The 21,959-nt window shown below is 38.5% G+C and overlaps 1 protein-coding gene across 4 annotated transcripts in view; it reads right to left on the minus strand.

The window, feature by feature from the left end:
• The window catches only part of MAST4 (microtubule associated serine/threonine kinase family member 4), a 724,287-nt gene that overhangs the window by 645,183 nt on the left and 57,145 nt on the right, over positions 1-21,959 (minus strand). The window lies entirely within an intron of this gene.

Raw genomic sequence — 21,959 nt, forward strand, 5'->3', positions numbered from 1 at the left:
AGGAAAAAAGTACACAGAAATAAGCAGAATTCAAACTGAATAGAAATAAAACTTCCCTTGCAGATAATACTAATCCATGGATCTTTCATTCAGGACCATACATTTACAAAAGCAAAATTTGATTAACTGAAAACGTATACAGGGAATTATATTATGAATACCGATTTCTTTTTGTTATAAAATGCTGAAAGGAAAATACTACTATCATATAGAAAGGAGGAATAGGAAAGCAACACATTAATATAGAACATGTAATTTCTTCAAGTAATATTAAGAGGGCATTATACACACTGTCTTAGGATACAATTAAAATGTTAAAGGGTCTCTGGAAACAATCCAATTGTGATCAGTTTGCAGACTGCTAGTCTATTAGTAACTCTGATCATATTCGCCTTGGTAATAAGACAGTGTTCTCTGTTAAAACAATGATAATTTTTATCTATGCTTGTCACCCCATATACTAGATAGACTATTGATTTAGGCTGGACAACCAGACACCCAAATAATGAATGGTAAATACATTGAGTCATTAATAGAAAGTAAAGACAGTTCAACTTTATGCAGCAGATGAGGAAGCAGTTAAGAAGTAGAAATAATTGAAGAAAAAAAAACCCTCTAGAAGGAGCATTTTAAAGTTTCTTAACTTTACTGAATCATCTTAGAAATGATATAAATAACATTTATTCCCTAACTCCAAAAATAAACAAACAGAAGAGCTATTGGATATTATCAAGAAAAGTAGGACATATGGGCTTTCAAAAAACAATTTTGCTTAGGAAAAATGAAAGCAATACACCCAACACTTTAATGTATATGCTTTATATATGCAAGAATTACATCTCATAGGCATAAACAAAGGCATATTTTTCTTTCCAAGACACTAGAGAAAAAAACATTTCATTTAGTAATTTATTAAAAATGTGAGTCTAGTAACACTTTAAGAGTACTCTCAAAATAGGAAATATTCTTTTTTCATGAAGTCAAGTCACATAAGCAAGAAGATGCACTTGTAATGCAAAAGGCATCCTTTCAGCCAATAGAGCAGGCTATCTTAGAATTGCCTCTCCATTACACGGAAAAACCAGTGAACCTAATCAAGTGAGGTTATCAGACTTTCTTTAATCGAATCTCCAGTCCCTCCCACATTGTCTTCTCATCAATATTCCTTAGAGTTTCCCCCTCCCCAATTACAAAAGACCAGATAACTCTGTGACTGATGAGTGATACATGCAAGATTATTTTCTACTCTTAACCAGAGTTAACATACCCAGGGAAGCTATTTCAATTACTAAATAAATGGAAAAGGGTTAAACGTGAGATTTAATAGCAGAGGATTTAATAATATTCCCAACCTCATCAGCAAGTAAACAAGCAATTTCTGAGGAAAATATGCTAGAGAGACAAATCTTACCAAAGATAATGCAGAAAGAGAATTCACATTTCAGGGTCATGTTTAGAAAATGAGTAACACTAAGCAATATTCAATTAGTAGCAGCCCAGTATAAAATACCAATCAGAGGGGCCAGGCAGCAGTCACTTGGTAGAGTGTGGACAGGTCACAATGTGTAAGGATCTCAGTTCAAGCTCCAGGTCCCCACTTGCAAGGGGACTTGCAGTTGGTGAGGCATTGTTACAGGTGTTTCTCTTTCTCCCTCCCTGTCTACCCCTTCCCTCTCAATTTCTATCTCTACCGCATGTAAATAATTCTAAGTGGAAACACCAAGCAGAAAGGCTCTATCCCCACAGCAGTCTCTGCAGAGGACTCACCTCCATGACTTTGGCCCCCACACAATTCTACATGCTTTACCAAAACTGTCTTTCCCTCCATTGGTAACTCACATGCACAGCATTATTATCAGGTGCTTAATTTCTCTCCTTCAAGATGCCAGTTTTAACTTGTAAATACCAGTATTGAACTTTTATAGCCAGTTCATTTCTAAGGGGGGGTAAGCTTTGAACAAATTTTTCTAAGTTAAAACAAATATAACATCACTATTTATAGGCTGAGGATTTTTTTTTAATTTATTGATTGATCAGTGAGAAACAGAAATGGAGAGAAAGAATCAGAGCATCATTCTGGCATGTGATATGCTGAGGCTTGAACTCAGGACCTCATGCTTGAGAGTTCAACACTTTATCTAATGTATCACCTCTGAGGCTGCTGGGAATTATTTTTATTTTTTTTCAGGTTTAAGCAATACAAGGTTTATTAGGGTATTACAAAAGCATGGGACATCTGTTTAGATACAAAAAATAAGCAATTACCACCAGGGGCTAAGAGTATGCTAGCTCTATAAAGTCTGAATACAGTTATCAGCCCAGCCAGTCTATCTTGGCGTTACTCTCGATCGCACTCTGTCATTTCACAAACATCTCATAAAAACTGCAGCAAAGGTGGGCGCGAGGAATAACATCATTGCAAGACTGGCCAGCTCCTCATGGGGTGTGAGCGCTTCCACACTACGATCATCATCTCTGGCATTATGCTATTCCACTGCAGAATACTGTGCTCCAGTATGGTCCCGTAGCCCCCATGTCCACTTGGTCGATTCCAAATTATATTTCTCCATGAGGATAATTTCTGGAACCATCCGGTCCACCCCGGTTCCATGGCTGCCAGTTCTTAGCAACATCACCCCGCCAGATATTCGTCGGGATGTGGCATCATCTAAGTTCATTTCCCACGTCTACGCTCCACCGGACCTGCCAATATACACGGATATCTTCGCCCACTCTGTTCAACGCTTGACGTCTCGTCACCCAATCTGGTCCCCTACGCCTACACTGAACTTCTCTGTTCCAGTCTCTTGGAAACAGAGCTGGCAGTCAGCTGAGGTCAAGAACAAACACCTCATCACAGACCCCTGCGAGCGTCAACCCGGCTTTGACCTAGCACGTTATGATTGGGCCCTCCTCAATCGCTATCGAACAGGACATGGCTGGTGCGCCGCTATGTTCCATCGCTGGGGAGCCAGAGACGACCCGAACTGCCCCTGCGGCTACAGACAGACTATGACCCACATAGTCAACGACTGCCACCTCTCCAGATTCAAAGGAGGTCTCGAAACTTTACATCAGGCTCAACCTGATGCTGTTGACTGGCTACGGAAGAAGGGCAAACACTAGAAGAAGAAACAGTTATCAAAAGTTTAGTCCCATAAGATAAACAATTATCAGCTGATGTAAAGGTTTCTCATGGTTGTACAGGGGTCTTAAAAGTTTACTGGGAATTAATTTTAAAACACTAGAATTTCTGAATGACGCCACCTTTGTACTCACAATAGGTACTTACCACATTAGCTGGATTGCTATGCTTATTAATGCAGTACTAACACAGAAGACACTTTGCACTGCATGATGAGACATGAATAAGTGCAGAATAATCACAAAGGGAAAACACCTTGTCCCCAAACTGGGGTGTAAATAAATGTCTTTGAGAGAGAATCTATTCAGAGTGCTTGCCTTTTTTTTCTCTGAAAACAGCTGATGTTACTCAATTTGTTCTTCAGGGCAGGTTGGGCCCACTGAAAAACTGCTTTCCTTGTATAAGAATGGACTGGGGACAAAAGACTTCTTCAACACCAAGGTTAGTGATTTCTGACAAATTCACTTTTTTGAACTTATCTTTATTTATTTATTAGATAGAGACAGCCAGAAATTGAAGGGGGAAGGGGAAGATAGGGAGAAAGACAGAGAGACACCTGCAGCACTGCTTCACCACTTGCAAAGCTTTCCCCCTACAGGTGGGGACTGGGGTCTCGAACCTAGGTCCTTGGGCATTATAACATGTGCTCAACCAGGTGTGCCACCACCCGACCCCACTTTTTTTTTGTTCCAGATCGCTTTACAAAAGAAAAGTTAATTTACAAGACTGTTGTCACATGGGGTACAGCTGTACATCCCTCATACCAATACACCACAGCTTCCATGACCTTGTCCTCTTCTTTCATCCTAAATCACCCAGTCTTCCCGCCTTCTTTCAGCCCTCATCTACAGTCCTCTGCCCCTCCTTAATGCTCTTGGTTCTGTGCAACAGAGTGTAACTCAAGTGCCAACTGCCTCTCCCCCTGCCCCTTTCTTGGTTTTATAAATCCCACTTCTGAGTGATATTATCTGATATTTGTCCTTCTCATCTACTTCTGGCTTAATAGGTTTCCTTCAAATTCCATCAAAGTTACAGCAAATTCACTCTTAGGGCTGAAATCTCAGGAACAAGCTCACTGGGTGGACTGTGTGCCTTGTTGTCCATACAGTCTATGTTCAAGTACCATTTGAAAGTTCAATGACAGTGGGGCAAGATCCAGTAGTGTGGTGTCTGTCCCTGAACTGGAGTCATTGGAGTGAATTGGAGGATCATTCCGGTGAAACTGTGTATGCCTTTGGTACCAAGTCTACAAATACATACCTACATATTGAACTCTCTTAATGTTGAAATTACAGCTGTCAGGTAAAGTCAGTTTTTTTAAGCTGACTCTGAATTTTTTATTGCTGACCAGGAACCCAAAACCTAGGCTCTAGTTCCAGAGTTATACTGCATAACTTAGCCAAGTCATTTTACTTCTGTCCTTCAATTTCCCCACCTACAAACCACTTAAGCTTACTCTGCACAAATTCTAATATTCTAAATCTTTACAAAGCAACAGCTTTAAGTGTTGGAATTTTCTAATGAAAGCTAAGACCCTAACACTACAGTTTTGAAGCATTTAACACCAAAGTTCTAAGACTCTAATCACACTGCAACTTGTCTAAGCTGATTAAATACGCTAAAAAGTAATGCCTACTTCACAGTGTTGCCATTGTGGTGAAGGTTAAGTCAAGTAATGAATGTAAAACAGTCCAAATTCTGGTATTTAGTAAAGCATTCAAAAAGTTTTTAGGGGGTGGGCTGTAGCACAGCAGGTTAAGCGCACCTGGCATGAAACTCGAGGACCAACGTAAAGATCCCGGTTCTATCCCCTGGCTCCGCACCTTCAGGGGGTCGCGTCACAAGTGGTGAAGCAAGTCTGCAGGTGTCTATCTTTCTCTCCCCATCTTTGTCTTCCCCTCCTTTCTCCATTTCTCTCTGTGCTATCTGGCAACAACAACATCAATAACAACAACAATAATAATCACAACAATGATAACAAGGGCAACAAAAATAAAAATAAGTAAAACATTTTTTAAAGTTTTTAATAATCATTAATATTGAACCAAATATAATTGAAATGAGTTCTATGAATTTTCATCAAAATTCACAATTTAAGTGTAAATTTTCAGAACTGGCTCTGTTTAGAAATTACTTTTATGAAGAAATCAAGTGGTCTAGCCACCCACTCATCTAGGATCCTTCCTAGTCAGGGGATCTTTGGATTCTTCATAGACACTAATGGCCTACAGCTCTAAGGGATCCATCACTGTTCACTTCTTTTTTTTTTTTTTTGATTTTTTTATTTATAAAAAGGAAACATTGACAAAACCATAGGATAAGAGGGGCACAACTTCGCACAATTGCCACCACCAGACCTCCGTATCCCATCCCATCCCCTGATAGCTTTCCTATTCTTTAACCCCCTGGGAGTATGGACCCAAGATCATTGTGGGAATGCAGAAGGTTGCTATCAGGAATGTCCTTATTAGCTCTGTTAAGAGACCTCTCTAGGACCTTGTACTCATCATAAACTAACACTAGTAAGAACTGACCCACTCTCCAAAGGGAGACTAAGTCATCTTAGCACTCTTGGGGGGTACTGGTTCTATAATATGTGCAACCTAGAATGTCCCCAGCTGTGTCAACAGACTGACTGTAAGCTCAGACTGACATTGACCTAGAAGTTATAGAGGCTCCTGTGATAAATATTAATATACAAGGGCCCAGAGTCAGATCAATGAGGTCAACAGTTAATTACATATTTATTTTTTCCCCAAGTTTGGAAATCATTCTCTGCCCTAACCCAGCTCTCAATTTCCATTCTCCACTCTGACACCACCCTCCCAAACAATATTTCTAGTCTACTTTCATGTTACCTATTAAGTTCAAGCAAAGATTACTAAAGTTTGGGCTCCTTGAAACATATCTAAAATAGACACCCTAGTTTCTTTCCACCATAAGACCCCGACTCTCATTGACTCTAATCCTAATCTTTGGTTTCTATTTATTAAACACTTTGTCCTTCATTATATCTTACTGCCTTTCAGCCACATAATTCCAGATGGTGCTATGATCCCATCCTGATTTCCCTGGGCAGAACGTCACCTCTCCAGAGCCTTACCCTACTAGGGAAAGATAGAAATAGGTTGGGGGTATGGATCAACTGGTCATTGTCCATGTCCAGTGGAGAAGCAATTATAGAAGCCAGAACTCTTTCCTTCTGCACCTCAAAAATAATTTTGATCCCTATTTCCAGAGAGGGGGGGGATGTTAAGGGAAGATGACCAGAGGACTCTGAACTCTAGTTCCACCAGGACTCACAACTTTTGTGGCCAGGAACCTTGTTTTTTGTGTCACTGAGAAGAAGAGAATCTGAAGAATACCTGAGGAAGTCAGGCCCGGTTTCCCTTACATGAAAGGGAAGAGGAAGAAGGAAGCCTACCTGGAAGTTATAATAAATGTGGGTGTAGCTTAGAAAGGAAGTAAAGGTGGGGACTTAGAAGTAAATGAAAACCAAAAGTTTACACATGGGGTCATTCATCTTACCCAAATAATCCACATACTTCTTTGGTGAGTGCCTTTTTGTCTTCCTGATTAAAAATCTTAAAATATCTGGGGCATTGGGGGGGGCAGTATGAGCACTATGGAGAACACTTAGAGTAAGGAGGAGAAAAGAAGACTTAACAATGGAATAAAAATTGTTCAAGTCTTATAAATACAAAAAGAAAAAGAAAAAGTCATAGAACATATACTTACCTACATGTGCCAGAGTGAAGCTCTGGCTCTAAATCTGCACTTGACTTGTTGGTCACTATCATATAACCAAGAAAAGGCATATCCCACAACCCAGGACTTCCCTATTTAATTTTGTGTGATCCTCTCATTTAATCTGAATCCTGGTTTTTGCTTCCTTCTTCAAAATGATCAGCATAATTCTGAATACAGCCACCACTAGCAGGACAATGCGTTCTAATGCGTTCTATGAATATGACGTACTGATGCAGTGATTCTTTCAGCTCATTTCAACCTTTGCAACTTAATCTGTACTCAGAAAAGTTTTCGGCAACAGTTATACTTTCCTTTACTTCCTGTCTACTTCATCTGCCTGAAGCTTTCCCTCATTTCTTCAGCACTTCTCTAAAGCAACAATCATAATGAGCAAACTCTTCAGAAAGATCTGTCTGCTCCAGAGAGATCACAGTTCTTCGAAAGCAAACCATCTCTAGATCCCTTATAAACAAAAGAGGTCAAAGGGTCCAGGCAGTGGTGCAGCAGTTGAGTGCACACATTACCATGTAGGAGGACCCACTCCACACCTGCAGAGGGGAAGCTGCAGAAGTAGCAACACAGGCTCTTTCCCTCTCCCTATCTTCCCCCTAGGCTCTTAATTTGTCTGTCCTAAATAAAAATAAAATGGGGAGGGAGTCAGGTGGCAGTGCAGCAGGTTAAGTGCATGTGGAGCAAAACTCAAGGACCAGACCAGCATAAGGATCCCAGTTCGAGCCCCTGGCTCCCCACCTGCAGGGGAGTCGCTTCACAAGTGATGAAGCAGGTCTACAGGTGTCTTTCTCTCCCCATCTCTGTTTTCCCTCCTCTCTCTTTCTCTCTGTCCTATCAAAGATGACATCAACAACAATAGCAATAATAACAACAACAACAATAATAAAACAGGGCAACAAAAGGGAAAATAAATCAATTAAATTAAATTAAAATGGGGGAGGGGTGGTATTATGCAGGAACCGTGGCCCAGTGACAACCCTTGCAGCAATAAAACAAATAATGATAAAGACAGACCAAGAGTGCTGGACATTTAATGGATATCCCTTGGCCCCCTGGATACTGGGTGGATAATTATCCTAAACTGTTTCCATTTCTCAGACATAAAACTTAATTTATGTCTTTTAGATATGAGTGATAAAAAGAGACCAGAACACCATTTCTCTTCTGGGTATGTGGTGCCCAGGGTTGAACCCAGTGTCTCACACTTAGAATTCCTATGCTCTACCAGCTGAGCCACACCACCCCAGTCACCAGATAGAATACTCTAGTGTCAAAATTATATTCCAGAAAGGCCTCTGCTTACTCTTCCAAATGAAGTCCCCTATTCTTTATCACAAAAGTGTTTCCTTTACAACACTTACCACAGTTTTTTAAAAAGCTTGCCTCTCACAAGTCTCCAAGTCCCAAGACAGAATGCACTTTACTCATTCATCAATAGAGGTCATATGCCTAGTACAGTGTCTCATAAAAACATAGGACACAATATCTGTCTCTGTCAATTAAATCATTTAAATCTAGAATATTTATGTGGTTCAATACTTGCTCAAATACTAGAGGGGTGGGGGGAAATAATAGGCATGGCACTCCCTATGAAATCTATAATTTAATAGAATCAGTTTCACTTAGGAAATTTATAATTTTACAGAACTTAATTTATTTGGAAATCAAAGAACACCAAAGAAAAATGCACACACCAAGAGATAACTCCCCTCATACAGGATGCTCCTTGCCATGGGTAAGTTCCTGGATTTGAGTCCTGTACCACATGGGAGCACCAGGGATGGCACAGACAGACTCGCTTGATGGTGCAGTGATGCTTTGGTCTCTCTCTCTCCCTCTCTCTCTCTTTCAAATATCTCTGAGAGGTGGAATTCAAGCTGAGCTATAGTAAATGAATTAAATTAGGGTTGGGGAAGATGCAGAGAGCACTAATGGTGCATACACTAAGCCAGGTAATAGGAATAATCTAGCCCATGCAGAAATGGCATATAAATGACTCTAGCTGCTGAATAAAGTTGACTAGACAGTCTGAAAACAATATGAAAAGCCAGACGCAAGATACACCTTTGTATATGATGTCACAGTCAAAAAAAAATCCACAGGTTCAATATAATATATATGATGCTAGCACTGGGTGGGTCTAGCCATTGCTATCAAGTAGGTAACAAAAAACTAGGCAAGTGACAGCAAGAACCCAGATAACAAGTACAGACACTAAGCAATTTTACATCTGGGAGTATGGATCGACCTGTCAATGCCCATGTTCAGAGGGGAAGCAATTACAGAAGCCAGACCTTCCACCTTCTACACTCCATAATGACAATGGGTCCATACTCCAAGAGGGATAAAGAATAGGAAAGCTATCAGGGGAGGGGATGGGATAGGGAGTTCTAGTCGTGGGAACTGTGTGGAGTTGTACCCCTCTTATCCTGTGGTTACTGTCAGTGTTTCCCTTTTACAAATAAAAATAATAATAAAAAATAAAAGAAAATAAAAAAGGATCTCATATGATATCAGGAGTAAAATATTAGTATGTAATCTGTCTCAGATGAATGTACACAACATGTCTGAGTGATAAAAAATATGTAACACTTTTAATAAAAATTCTAAGTCAACCAGTAACACTTAAATTAGCTAACTCGGGTTTATCACATGAATTAACTGAAATTTTATTATGAACCTGGGATAGTACTGCCCCTTTGAACAACCACAGAAACGACTCTGAACTATTGCCTAGAGATATGTAAAAGAATAGAACCATACGGTTTATAAAAAATAACAGCTTCAAGGGAGTCAGGCATTAGCACAGCAGGTTAAGTGCATGTGGCACAAAAATGTCAAAAAGAGAGAGACAGGAAGAAAGAGAGAAAGAGAGAGAGAGAGAGAGAGAGAATCCCACTGCACTAAAGGAAGCTCTAGTGAAATGGCTCTTTTGAGCTGTCTGCCCTGTGTGTAAAAGAAGTCTCTCTCTCTCTCTCTCTCTCTCTCTCTCTCTCTCTCTCTCTCTCACACACACACACACACACACACACACACACACTACCTGGGCTGGTACATAGAATCCAGGTAGTTTTAACAGTAGAAGTGACCACTGAACTGAAGACTATTCCAATGCTCAATTAGAAACTGTTAAAGAGTAACTAAAGAAAGTAGATGCTAGAATTAAAAAGGGGGGGGGGCGGAATGGACAGGATCTGACATGTTATATGATGCACATACATCTCAGCTGGCTTTGGAATGCCAGCTAGCTGAGAGCACAACCCATTTCTGCTCCCCTACAGGGAAGGGCTGTTCCTAGGATGAGGACTTTCTTATCCATCAAGGCAACTCCAGGGATAAGCACAGGGTCCGGCCCAACATTTGTGCTCAGGCACTGATTACTGCAGTTATTCTTAACTCTCATTTGAAGCTTTATCCATTTGTCAACCAGACAATCCTGAACATGTCCTAGAAAACAGTAGTTCAAATTCAGGCAGCATGTCATCATAGCATTTATGAATGAATATAATCTATAAGATAGTATAGTGTCCAAGTGGATTTATTCAGTGTTTTCTCCAGGGCTTCCAGAAAGCATTGCATCACAAAAGCAGGAACATTCTGTACTCTCAAGGAAGAAAAAGAATGAACACATTTGTACATCATATTCTTTGTATACTTTAAAAAACCCAAAGTATAAACCTATTACTTATAAAGAGTATCAAAACTATGCAGTTAGGAAAAGAATCAAGTGTAAAAAGACACTATTTATTTAAAGAGTTCAAAATCAAGTTAGATGGTCACAATTACAATATAGCGGATCTTTTCTAAATATTTTTAAAAACTTTTAAGAAAATATTTATTTATTCCTTTTTGTTGCCCTTTTTTTGTTTGTTTTGCTTTTGATGTTGGCGTTCTTGGATAGGGCAGAGAGAAATGGAGAGAGGAGGGGAAGAGAAAGATAGACATCTGCAGACCTGCTTCACTACCTGTGAAGTGACCCCTCTGCAGGTGGGGAGCCGGGGGCTTGAACCGGGATCCTTAAGCTGGTCCTTGTGCTTTGCATCACGTGCGCTTAACCCGCTGCACTACCACCCGACTCCCACAAATCTTTTTTTTTTTTAATTGCCACCAGGTTATTGTTGGGATTCACTGCCTTCATGACAAATCCACAGCTCCTATTAACTATTTTATCCTTTTCTTTCTTATTTGATAGGACAGAGAGAAATTGAGAGAGGAGAGGGGAAGAGAGAGAGAGACAGACAGACAGAAAGGCACCTCTAGTACCACTTTCAATGCTTGTGACATTTACTCCCTGAAGGTCAGGACCAAATGCTTGAATCCAGGTCCTTTCAGAAGGTAACATGTGCATAACTGGGTATACCACTGCTTGGTGCCCAAACAACAATTCTTACTAAAATATTTTTGCTTCAAGAATTAATTCTACAAATATGACTAACCTGCAAACACTGAGGGAAAAAAAATTCATTTCAGCCATATTGGTAAATCAAGCATACAAAAAAAAAATCATCCCACAATATGACAACTCAAATATTGGGACACAAAAGGAAAAATAAAATATTTGACAAGGCTTTCACTTACAAATAAATGGGAAACAATTCAATCAAGCAACAATCTCTTCTTCTGAGGTTATTAGACTACAATAAAATACTAAAATTAATGAGGCTATTTTCTTCAAAGATTTCTATTTAAAAATTCAATAGGGATCCCACAGACAGGATAGAATCATTTTAGAAAAGGGAAAAAAAAAAAGGTCTCAGGCAGAAGTTGAAAAACAATATCAGAAGAAAAAACACAAGTAGAATCTGTACTGGAATTGGCATGTTGCACCAAAGTAAAAGACTCTGGGATGGCTGGGGTGGGGGTGTGTGTGTGGGGGGGGGGAGAATACAGCTCCAAAAAGGATGACAGAGGACCTAGTGGGGATTGTATTGTTATATGGAAAACTGAGAAATGTTATGCATGTACAAACTATTGTATTTACTGTCAAATGTAAAACATTAATTCCCCCAATAAAGAAATTTAATTTTAAAAAAGGTCATTTTGATAAATTCTCAATTACCTAATAAGAAACTCTCTGCCCTGATTCCACTTTCAGTTCCTATTCCCAATTCTGACACTATCTCCCCAGACAATACTTTTAGCCTACCTGCATGTTAGCTGTCAGACTCAGGAAAAAATTAAGTTATGGGCCCCTTAAAATATACCTACAATAGACTTCCTAGCTTCTTTTAACATAAAAGTCCCAAATCTCATCTGCTATATTCTTAGCTTTAGGTTCTTGATTATTAAATCATTTGTTCTGCTTTCTATCTTAATGCTTTTCAGCCACCAAGTTGCAGATGCTACCATGAGACCAACCTGATTTCCCTGGGCAGACATTCTCACCAATGTGTCCTGGAACCCCACCTCTCCAGAGCCCTGCCCCAATTGGGAAAGATATAAACAGGCTGGGGTTATGGACTGACCTGTCCATGTCCAGTGGAGAAGCAATTACAGAAGCCAGACCTCCTACCTTCTGCACTCTATAAAAATCTTAGGTCCATATTCCCAGAGGAACCTTCCAGTGGAGGGGGAGGGTATGTGGAATTCTGGTGGTGGGAATTTCATGGAATTATATCCCTCTTATCCCACAATCTTGTTGATCATTATTAAATCACTAATTAAAAAAATTTTTTAAAAAGAAAGTACCATTGTGGTTCTCTGGTGCCCTAATAGTCTTAACAATAAAATATCCCATTCTGGTTAATAAAATACATTTTTCTTTGCAAGCACCTAGTCTTACTGTCTTACTCATTTATCATTAAATATACACCTAATATATTTCTGGTGGAAAAAACAAAATATAAACAATGAAAAAGACATAACACAAGTACCCTATTTTCTTGTTTCTTCTGGACTTTACTCCAGAGCATCCTGTATGTTTCATTTCTTTTTTCACAAAATATTTTTATGCTCAACTGAATCTCCACCATGCCAAGTTAAACTTTCCCAAATCTTGTTCTAATCATAGCAAACATCAAACTCTGGTAAAAATAACCAACTAAAGCTTCCTTAAAATGACTAGATCTGAAACAAAAAGCAGTTTCATAATTAAGTTTTTTAAATGCTATGACCAAAGTTACTATATTTCTACTTAAATATCATAGGAATACAGAATGCAGAAGGATGAATATGAGATGATCTCACTCTCAGGCAGAAGTTGAAAACAAGATCAGAAGAGAAAACACAAGTAAAACCTGAACTGGAGTTGGTGTATTGCACCAAAGTAAAAGACTCTATGGTGGTAGTGGGGAGAGTACAGGTCCTGGAAAAGGATGACAGAAGACCTAGTGGGGGTTGTATTTTTATGTGGAAAACTGAGAAATGTTGTGCATGTACAAACTACTGTATTTACTGTCTACTGTAAAACATTAATCCATCAATAAAGAAATTAAAAAATAAGAAAAGAAACACTGAATGCAATTAATTACACACACTACATTAACTATTCAAGGTTAGGAATTTACCTCAAATCACAAAGCATCAATAGTTAAATTACTGTATAACAATATTTATCAAATGTTGATACAAGTCATTGCACTTAGTTCAAATTTTGACCTTGATCTCTGTATTTCTAAAAAGCAACTCAAAATTTTAGCCTTATTCATTATTATTATTATTACGAATGCTTTACAGTGCACTGACATATGGTTACAATTTTATTACATAATAGGTTCCCAAAGTTTTCTTCCTATATTTCCTCACTCTCCTTCCCCAGAGTCCTTTGCTACAGTGCAATATACCATGCCCAGTCCTTAATTCATTTGTGTTCTACCTCCCCACCCCTACTTCATTAAGTCCTGCTAATAACTGAGACCATTTAGTATTTGTCCTTCTCTTTTTGGCTTATCTAACACAACATGATATCCTTGAGTTTCATCCAAGATGATACAAAGGAGACAACTTCATAGTTTTTAACAGCTCAGTAGTATTCCATCATGTATTCATACCACAATTTTTTGTCTTTTTTAAAATTTATTTATAAAAAGGAAAACACTGGCAAAACCATAGGATAAGAGGGGTACAACTCCACACAATTCCCACCACCAGAACTCCCTATCCCATCATCTTCCCTGATAGCTTCCCTATTTATCACTCTGGGAGTATGGGTCCAGGGTCATTATGGGGTGTAGAAGGTGGGAGGTCTGGCTTCTGTAATTGCTTCCCTGCTGAACATGGGCATTGACAGGTCGATCCATACTACCAGCCTCTCTCTCTTTCTTTCACTAGTGTGGTTCTGGGGAGTTGGGGATCCAGGACACATTGGTGGGGGTTGTCTGTCCAGGAAAGTCTGGTCGGTATGATGGTAGTGTCTGGAACCTGGTGGCTAAAAAGAAAGTCAACATATAAAGCCAAAAAAAAAAAACTGTTGACTAATCATGAACCTAAAGACTGGATATTGAAGATGAAGATGTGGGGTCTCCATTTTGAAGATAGCTAGTAGGCCTATTTTAGTTATAGTCTAAAGGGCTCATGACTATACTAGTTTATTTTCTTTTTGTTTTCCCTGAGCCTGAAACCTGGTATGTAGGTGGATCCAAGTTATTATCTGGGGAGATGATATCATGGCTGGAAAAAGGAACAGAAAGCTAGAACAAGGATTTCCATATTTCCAAATATATGAAAGGTGTATAAATATTGTTGACTGGAAACCCTATTGATGTGATCTGATCTGGGGCCCATATTCAGCTTAGGAGCCTATGTGACCTCTGCATCCCTCTAGATCTGAGCTCACATTGTATAGTCATGAGTAGGAATGTTCCAAGCTGCCCCAATTTCAGGACTGAACTTCCTCAGGTGGTAGCACAGAGTATGTTGTCCAGCCTCCCTTCAGAGAATGGAACATTCTCTACTATTGTTGATTCAAGTTGAGGGCAAGGTCCTATCGGGCCCCAAAGGGGTCTCTTTTGTTGTTCCTGATAGTGATGACTGGTAACAATGGGGAGAGGGATTTATTCGAGGTCTAAGCCCATCATGTTTGGGAATCTCAGGACTATGGCCCCAGTTGATGGGGTGGCCTGATAGTGACTAAAGAGTCATTATTATTTTTTTTTATTTTATTTATTTTTGAAAGAGATGCAGAGAGAGACACACAGAGAGAGACATCAGAGCACTGCTCAACTCTGGCTTATGCTTGCTGGTGGTGGTGGGGGGGTTGAACCTGGGATTTAGAAGCCTCAGGCATGAGAGTCTGTTTGCATAACCATTATGCTGTCTCCCCCGCCCCTAAAGAGTCATTATTAAAGTATGCTAGTCTCTTGCTCTTATTAAGCTTTTGCTGTCCTTGCTTTGATAAGGATAGTTTTGGAGTGAGTGAGGGAAGTGTAATAGGAAGTAGGTGAGGAGGGTATTCATGTCTAAGTAGACATTATTTCATTATGAACTTCATACTGACTCACTGCAGACTATTGTGTACTTTTGCTTTCAGGTATATATTTTGCCCTAATTTATGGATATATTTGAACATATGTCCTATCTCATGGGACCTGGTCTATATCTAGGTTTTGGGATTTTGTTAAGAAATGAACCACCTGGAATGGAATTAGAGAATCCTACGAAAGGAAAGGTCTCACCAGAGTTGACATTCCATGCTTGATGTCTCTGGACACAAGTCTGAAGTGAAGCATGCTGAGGTAGTACTCGTTTCGTTGCGTTGATTAGGTTGGTATCCGCAGATGCAATATCATTTGGTATGAATAGTAAATATCTCTGGGTTGAGAGTGAAGGGCATGGATGTTCAGCTTCACTGGGGGGGGGAGGATGGGATGAGACACAGTCTTTTGGTGGTGGGAATGGTGTTTATGTACACTCCTATTAACTTGTAGTCATATAAATCACTATATAATTAATATGAGAGGGGAAAAACTAATTGAATGCCTCAAACTTTTTAATGCACAGACCATAGGCTGAGTCTTTGATATGCTGACTTAAAAGCCCAGACCAGGGAGAACAGAAGCAACCGGTGGCTCAGCTATATATAAATAACGTCAAAGGACAAAAATTATGGTGATGTTGCATAGGTACAGCAAATACTAACAAAGGGATATTTCAGTTAACCCAATTGCCAAATAATGTGATTATAGCAATAACTATCTATTGCCTTCTTAAACCCTAAGATAGCAGGAACCTCCCCTTCCTCTATAGGACCTATATTTCCCCCACTCCTGGAACCTCTAGGGTGGAGCTCACTTTCCTGCATACCAAAATTTTTTAAACCATTATCTGATATTAGACATCTGGGTTGCTTCCTGGTTCTGGCAATTATACACTGTGCTGCTACGAACATAGTTATACACAGATTATCTTCTGATAGGTGGTGTATCTGTCACCTTTGGGTAAATCTCAAGGAGAGGAATTGCTGGGTCATAGGGTAGTTCCATTCCTAATGTCCCAGTAAGTCTACAAATTGCTTTCCACAATAGTTAGACCAATTTGCACTCCCTCCAGCAGTGAAAATGTGTCCCTTTTTCTCCACAGCCTCTCCAACATCTGTCATTTCTGTCCTTCCTGATGTATGACATTCTCAAAGGTGTAAAGTAGTATTTCACTGTTGTCTTTATTTGCATTTCTCTGATAGCATTGACTTTGACCACCTTCTCATTTATCTGTTGGCCTTCTGGATCTCTTCCTTGGTGAAATGTCTGTCCATGTCCTGGACCCATTTTCTAAAGGGGTTGCTTTTTTTTTTTTTTTTATGTTTAGTTTACAGAGCTCTTTATGTATTTAGGTTATTAGTCTTTTGTCTGATGTGTGTTGTGTAAAAGATCTTCTCTCATGTTGTTGGCTGTCTTTCAGTTTAGATAGTAGTACCCTTTGCTGAGAAGTTTTTTAGTTTGCTGTAGTCCTATTGGTTTATTTTTCCTTTTGTTTTCTTTGCTGTTGGAGCCTTATCTTTTTATGTGCAGGACAGCAAAGGAGGAGTCATAATAATGGAATGGCCTAATAAATTCTCAAGAACCAATTATAGTCTGCCACTGGCAAAAGACATTAAGCTAAGCAAGAGTGAGTAACTGATGGTTCTTTACTTCCTGGGCTACGTTCAGAAAACCTGAAATACCTTGCCTCCATGCCAAAGGAATTTTGCTTGATTTTAGACACTAAGCCACAATCAAACTATAAACCTCTTAGGTCACAGTTAGAATATTTAGAATATTTCAAATTCACAATGAGCAGTAGCCCTATTTGCAATAATACTGAAAAAAATCTAAGTAATTTTTTTTTTAGAATTTTGTTGATTCATGCAAAACATCAGAAAATAACTCTCAACCTTCAGTATACAATGAACACTTAGTTTTTGCTCCTGTTGGTTGTTCATTCAATGTCCCAAGTCATTTGGCAAAAATGTCTTATTAGATATCTTGAAACTATTCAGGTGTTGAACTCAGTGACACCTATTCGTCACTTGGGAGTATGGGAATGAATCAAAGGCCTGAATAACTAGTTATGGAAAGGACTCCCCAATACACCATTTCTTTAAAGATTTTAGGATTTGTTAGAGAAGCAGAAAACATAAAATCAATCACTGATCGTAGTGTCAAACTCTTGAAAAACATCCAATGTTTTCAGAAAAGAATGAAGACACAGGTTCTGAATAGGCAGTTTACTTGGCAAGGGATTCAGTTAATGAAGGTTATTTAGAAATTTGTTTATGGGGAAGCCGGGCGATAGCACAGCAGGTTAAGCACACGTGGCACAAAGTGCAAGGACCAGCACAAGGATCCCTCTTCGAGCCCCCGGCTTCCCACCTGTAGGGGAGTCGCTTCACAAGTGATAAAGCAGGTCTGCAGGTGTCTATCTTTCTCTCCCTCTCTATCTTCCCCTCCTTTCTCCATTTCTCTCTGTCCTATCCAACAACAACAACATCAACAATAATAACTACAACAATAAAACAACAAGAGCAACAAAAAGGGAATTTGTTTATGAAGCACTGAGATTCGTAATTCCAAATTGTGGTCCTTCAGTGACAGTAAAATGTGTTGGAAAAATCATCAATATTATATACAGTTGGAAGCAAAGGGCAAATCTCCAAGTTTGAAATTAACAAGAAGACATAGACAAATAGCTGGACATTTTATTTAAAGGTTATTATAAAAGTCATTTAAATTTCCAATCACTCTGATAACAATAAGCTTTGAAAAGTTTTAGACTTTAAGCCTAGGCATTACAAAGAAACATGATGTCAATCTTGAGTCTGACATTTGCTTCTGTGAGCTAAGGTAACTGCTTGGGGCTATAACATTCTTGAATTATTTGCCCTGTGCTTACAGTCATGATAAATGGTTTCATAAAGTGCTCATGGCACATCTGACGTCATCCACTGAAGCTGAGGAATAAGTGAAACATGAATTATAGTTAAATGGAAAATAAAGGGTATAATGATTTTATAATGCTTGATGTTAAACAGAGTAAGAAAGAAATTGATAATATTTCTATGAATAATGATAATGACTGCTATATGATTCCCTAAATTAATACTAGCTTTCAGGAAAAATTGCATTAGATTTATGTGGTATCAACATGGTTTTGTCATACCTACATAAGCAAAAATGACAAAGGAAGTAGAAATAAAGTGTCACATCTTTAAAGCTAACAACCAATAAGAATTTCTAGCACTTAAGAGAAAGAAGCTTGAAGTTTCTGTAAAAGTGAAGGATTAAAAGCAAAGTGTACAAATGAGATTTTTAATATATGTTGCTGTCACAATTCAATTTCAGATGTCTGCTTATAACCACTAACATCTCTTGTAAAATGTTTGGCTCTATAAACAATAAAAATGACTTCTCACAAAATATTTTTGAAAGTATATACTTTTATTGGGGACACATGGTAGCACACCCAGGTAAGTATACACATTATAATGCACACAGACCTGAGTTTAAGCCCCCACCTGCTGGGGGGAAAGGTTCATGAAAAGTGAAGCAGTGCTGCAGGTGCCTCTCTTTCTCTGTTTATCTCTTGATATCTCTGTTTCTATACAATAAGTAGATAAAAAATAATAAAATATCTTTAAAAGAATACAAAAAATAAATGAAAAAAAAGAAGGTCTGTGATTTATCCATAATTAATGACCAAAAAGTTCCCTCATTCAAATATATGGCAGAATGATAAAAAAAGGTTTTTTTTCTTTTTTTAAATTTTTTAATTATCTTTATTTATTGGAGACTGTCAGAAATTGAGAGGATAGGGGAGATAGGGAGAGAGAAAGAGAGACACCTGCAGCCCTGCTTCACCACTTGCAAAGCTTTCCATCTGCAGGTGGGGACCGGGGGCTCAAACCCGGGTCCTTATGCACTGTAACATGTGCGCTCAACCAGGTGCGCCACCAACTGGTCCCAATAAAGTTTTTACAACTTTTATCCATCACATATTTTAATGAATATGAAACAATGAGAGGTAGGGGAACACACATTATGAATCCATTTACTTGTGGAACCAGGGTTTCAAGCATGCATGATTTCATTACTCCAGACTTTTTTTTTTTTTTTCATTCAGTTAGAGGCAGAAAAAACAAAAGGAGAGACACTACAGGACTGAAGTTTCCTAAGGTGCTGCAACACCTCCCATGCTATACCAGGACATGGTGAAGCATTTGTCTTGTCTAGCGAGTTTCAGCCCAGCATCTTAATTGTTATCAGATGCCTTGTAATTTATATACTGTCAATTTCAGTTCCACAATATTTAACCTATTTATAGTAAAGTCAGAATGTTAGCAGTACAGAACAAAAATATACAGCTGTCTCAAATAAATAAAAAAAATAATCTTTCTCTAATTTTTTTTTTAAGATGGCAAAATCTCCTACTCCAAAGTAGGTGGAAAGATAGAATGGACTAAAATGTGGTTTAAATTTTTAACATTTTGAAGTTTTAAGGTAAAACTGCAAATACTGTCAGAAAGCTCCACGCAGTTCTAAAAACATATTATATACACACATTAACTTTACACCTAGTTTATTTTTCCTTATTTAATAATGAAGGGACATATAAGCAAGTGTTTAAGACCTTTACCTGGGAGAAAATGGTTGAAGTTTCTCTAAATGTAGACAGTGTTCCCCAGTTTTAGTTGAAGCATATAAACAGCTTACCAAACCATGTTCCATTAGGAATACTGAACAGATATAACTGAGAATAAGAAACTGATAAACTCTCTAATACTAGACTATCCAATATCAATGCTACATCCCTGAAACCTGATCTTTTTTTTCTTCTTCTTCTTTTTTAAATCATATTAAAACAGCTTTCAGGACTTCTAGGAGGTGTGGTTTATAGAATAGCCGTGATTAGATGGGCACTCTCCCCAAAACAAAAAAAAATGAATATAACAAGACATCAAACTCAGCATTTTTGTTTGTTTGTTTTGTTTTGATTTTTTTTTAGCCTGAATTTAAGGCAAGGACACAACAAATAACACATAGCTTTCTTGACCACAAGACAGCCCCAAACACTCCCCACACACACACCCACTGTTGCAGATTATACAAAGAGAAGCCTAGAGATCACAACAGCATCACCTGTTGGCCAACAGTAACTAACACCATACATGCCTAAACAAATAAATAAATAACAAAATATACTACAGTAAGCAATTAGAAATGAAACAGAGGAAATCCAAAAAATTCCAGATGCGGAGAGTCTATCAGAGACAGACCAAAGAAAGCTTATTATGAGAACTCTACAAAAAATTAAACAAGAATTGAAAGAGCATTTTATTTTGGAATTAAGACACACAAAAGAGGAACTCAAAACAGATTTTGATAAGAAGCTACAAAGCTTGAAAGAAAAACTTCAAGCAGAGTTCACTAGGCAGTTAGGAAGCATGAAAGAAAAATTTCAAACAGAACTGCAAGGACTGAAAGAGAACTTTAGTGCAGTTCAAACTCAGGTAGACGCCCTGGGAAGTAGATGCACACATGCAGAACAAAGAGCTTCCAATATAGAAGATACAATTGGGTGGTAGTGCAGTGGTTTCAGCACACGTGGTGCAAAGAGCAAGGACCAGCAAGGATCCCAGTTGGAGCCCCCAGCTCCCCACCTGCAGGAGAGTCCATTTACAGGCAGTGAAGCAGATCTGCATGTGTCTTTTTCTTCCCCTCTCTGTCTTCCCCTCCTCTCTCCACTTCTCTCTGTCCTATCTAACTATGACAACAACAATAATAACTATAACAACAATAAAAAAATAAGACAACAAGTGCAACAAAAGGGAAAATAAATAAATTAAAAGAAGATACAACTATCCCACTCTTCCAATTCAAAGATGAGGGAAAAGTTTTTTTTAAATGAAGCTCTCTCTGTGAAATTGCAGACTCCAGGAAAAGGTCAAATGTAAGAGGAATACCTAAGGATGAAGACTGGGTCAAAGGATCAAAGATAATTTTCAAAGAAACTTTATCTGAGAATTTCCTTCACCTAACCAATCCTCTGAACATACCTATTCGAGAGGCAGACTGATCACCCAGGCTCATAAATCCAAAACTACCAACATCACGGCACATTGCTATAAAAATGTCAAAATTCAATGACAAGGAAAAAAAATGCAGGCTGCTAGAGAAAGGAAAGAAGTTATATACAAAGGCAGAACTATTAGACTTTTATCAGATTTCTCTTCACAAACCCTAGAGGCAAGGAGCAAGGGTGGAATGACATATCCAAGGCACTAAAGGAAAGGGAATTCCAACCACGAATTTTGTATCCTGCAAAATTATCCTTCAAGTATGAGGGAGAAATAAAGGGTTTTCTCAAATATTCAAAAACTAAAAGACTTTGCCACAATTAACCCCACCTTACAAGAAATACTGAATGGAATCCTATAAGAAAGGAGGAAGCAAAGGAATACATGTTCTAGTAGACTAGAAATAAGAACACAATAAAAATAGGAAAGAACAACAAGCAAATAGAGGGGGGGAATTAAAAGACAAAGAAGCCCTGTTAAATGATTGTTAATCAAGATCAACTTAAAACAGTTTTCACATGGACATATTCTTTGTTCATCATTCTAAGCATCTAGCTGAAGTAACCT

Source organism: Erinaceus europaeus, chromosome 5, assembly GCF_950295315.1.
Source record: "Erinaceus europaeus chromosome 5, mEriEur2.1, whole genome shotgun sequence".
Lineage (NCBI taxonomy): Eukaryota > Metazoa > Chordata > Mammalia > Eulipotyphla > Erinaceidae > Erinaceus > Erinaceus europaeus.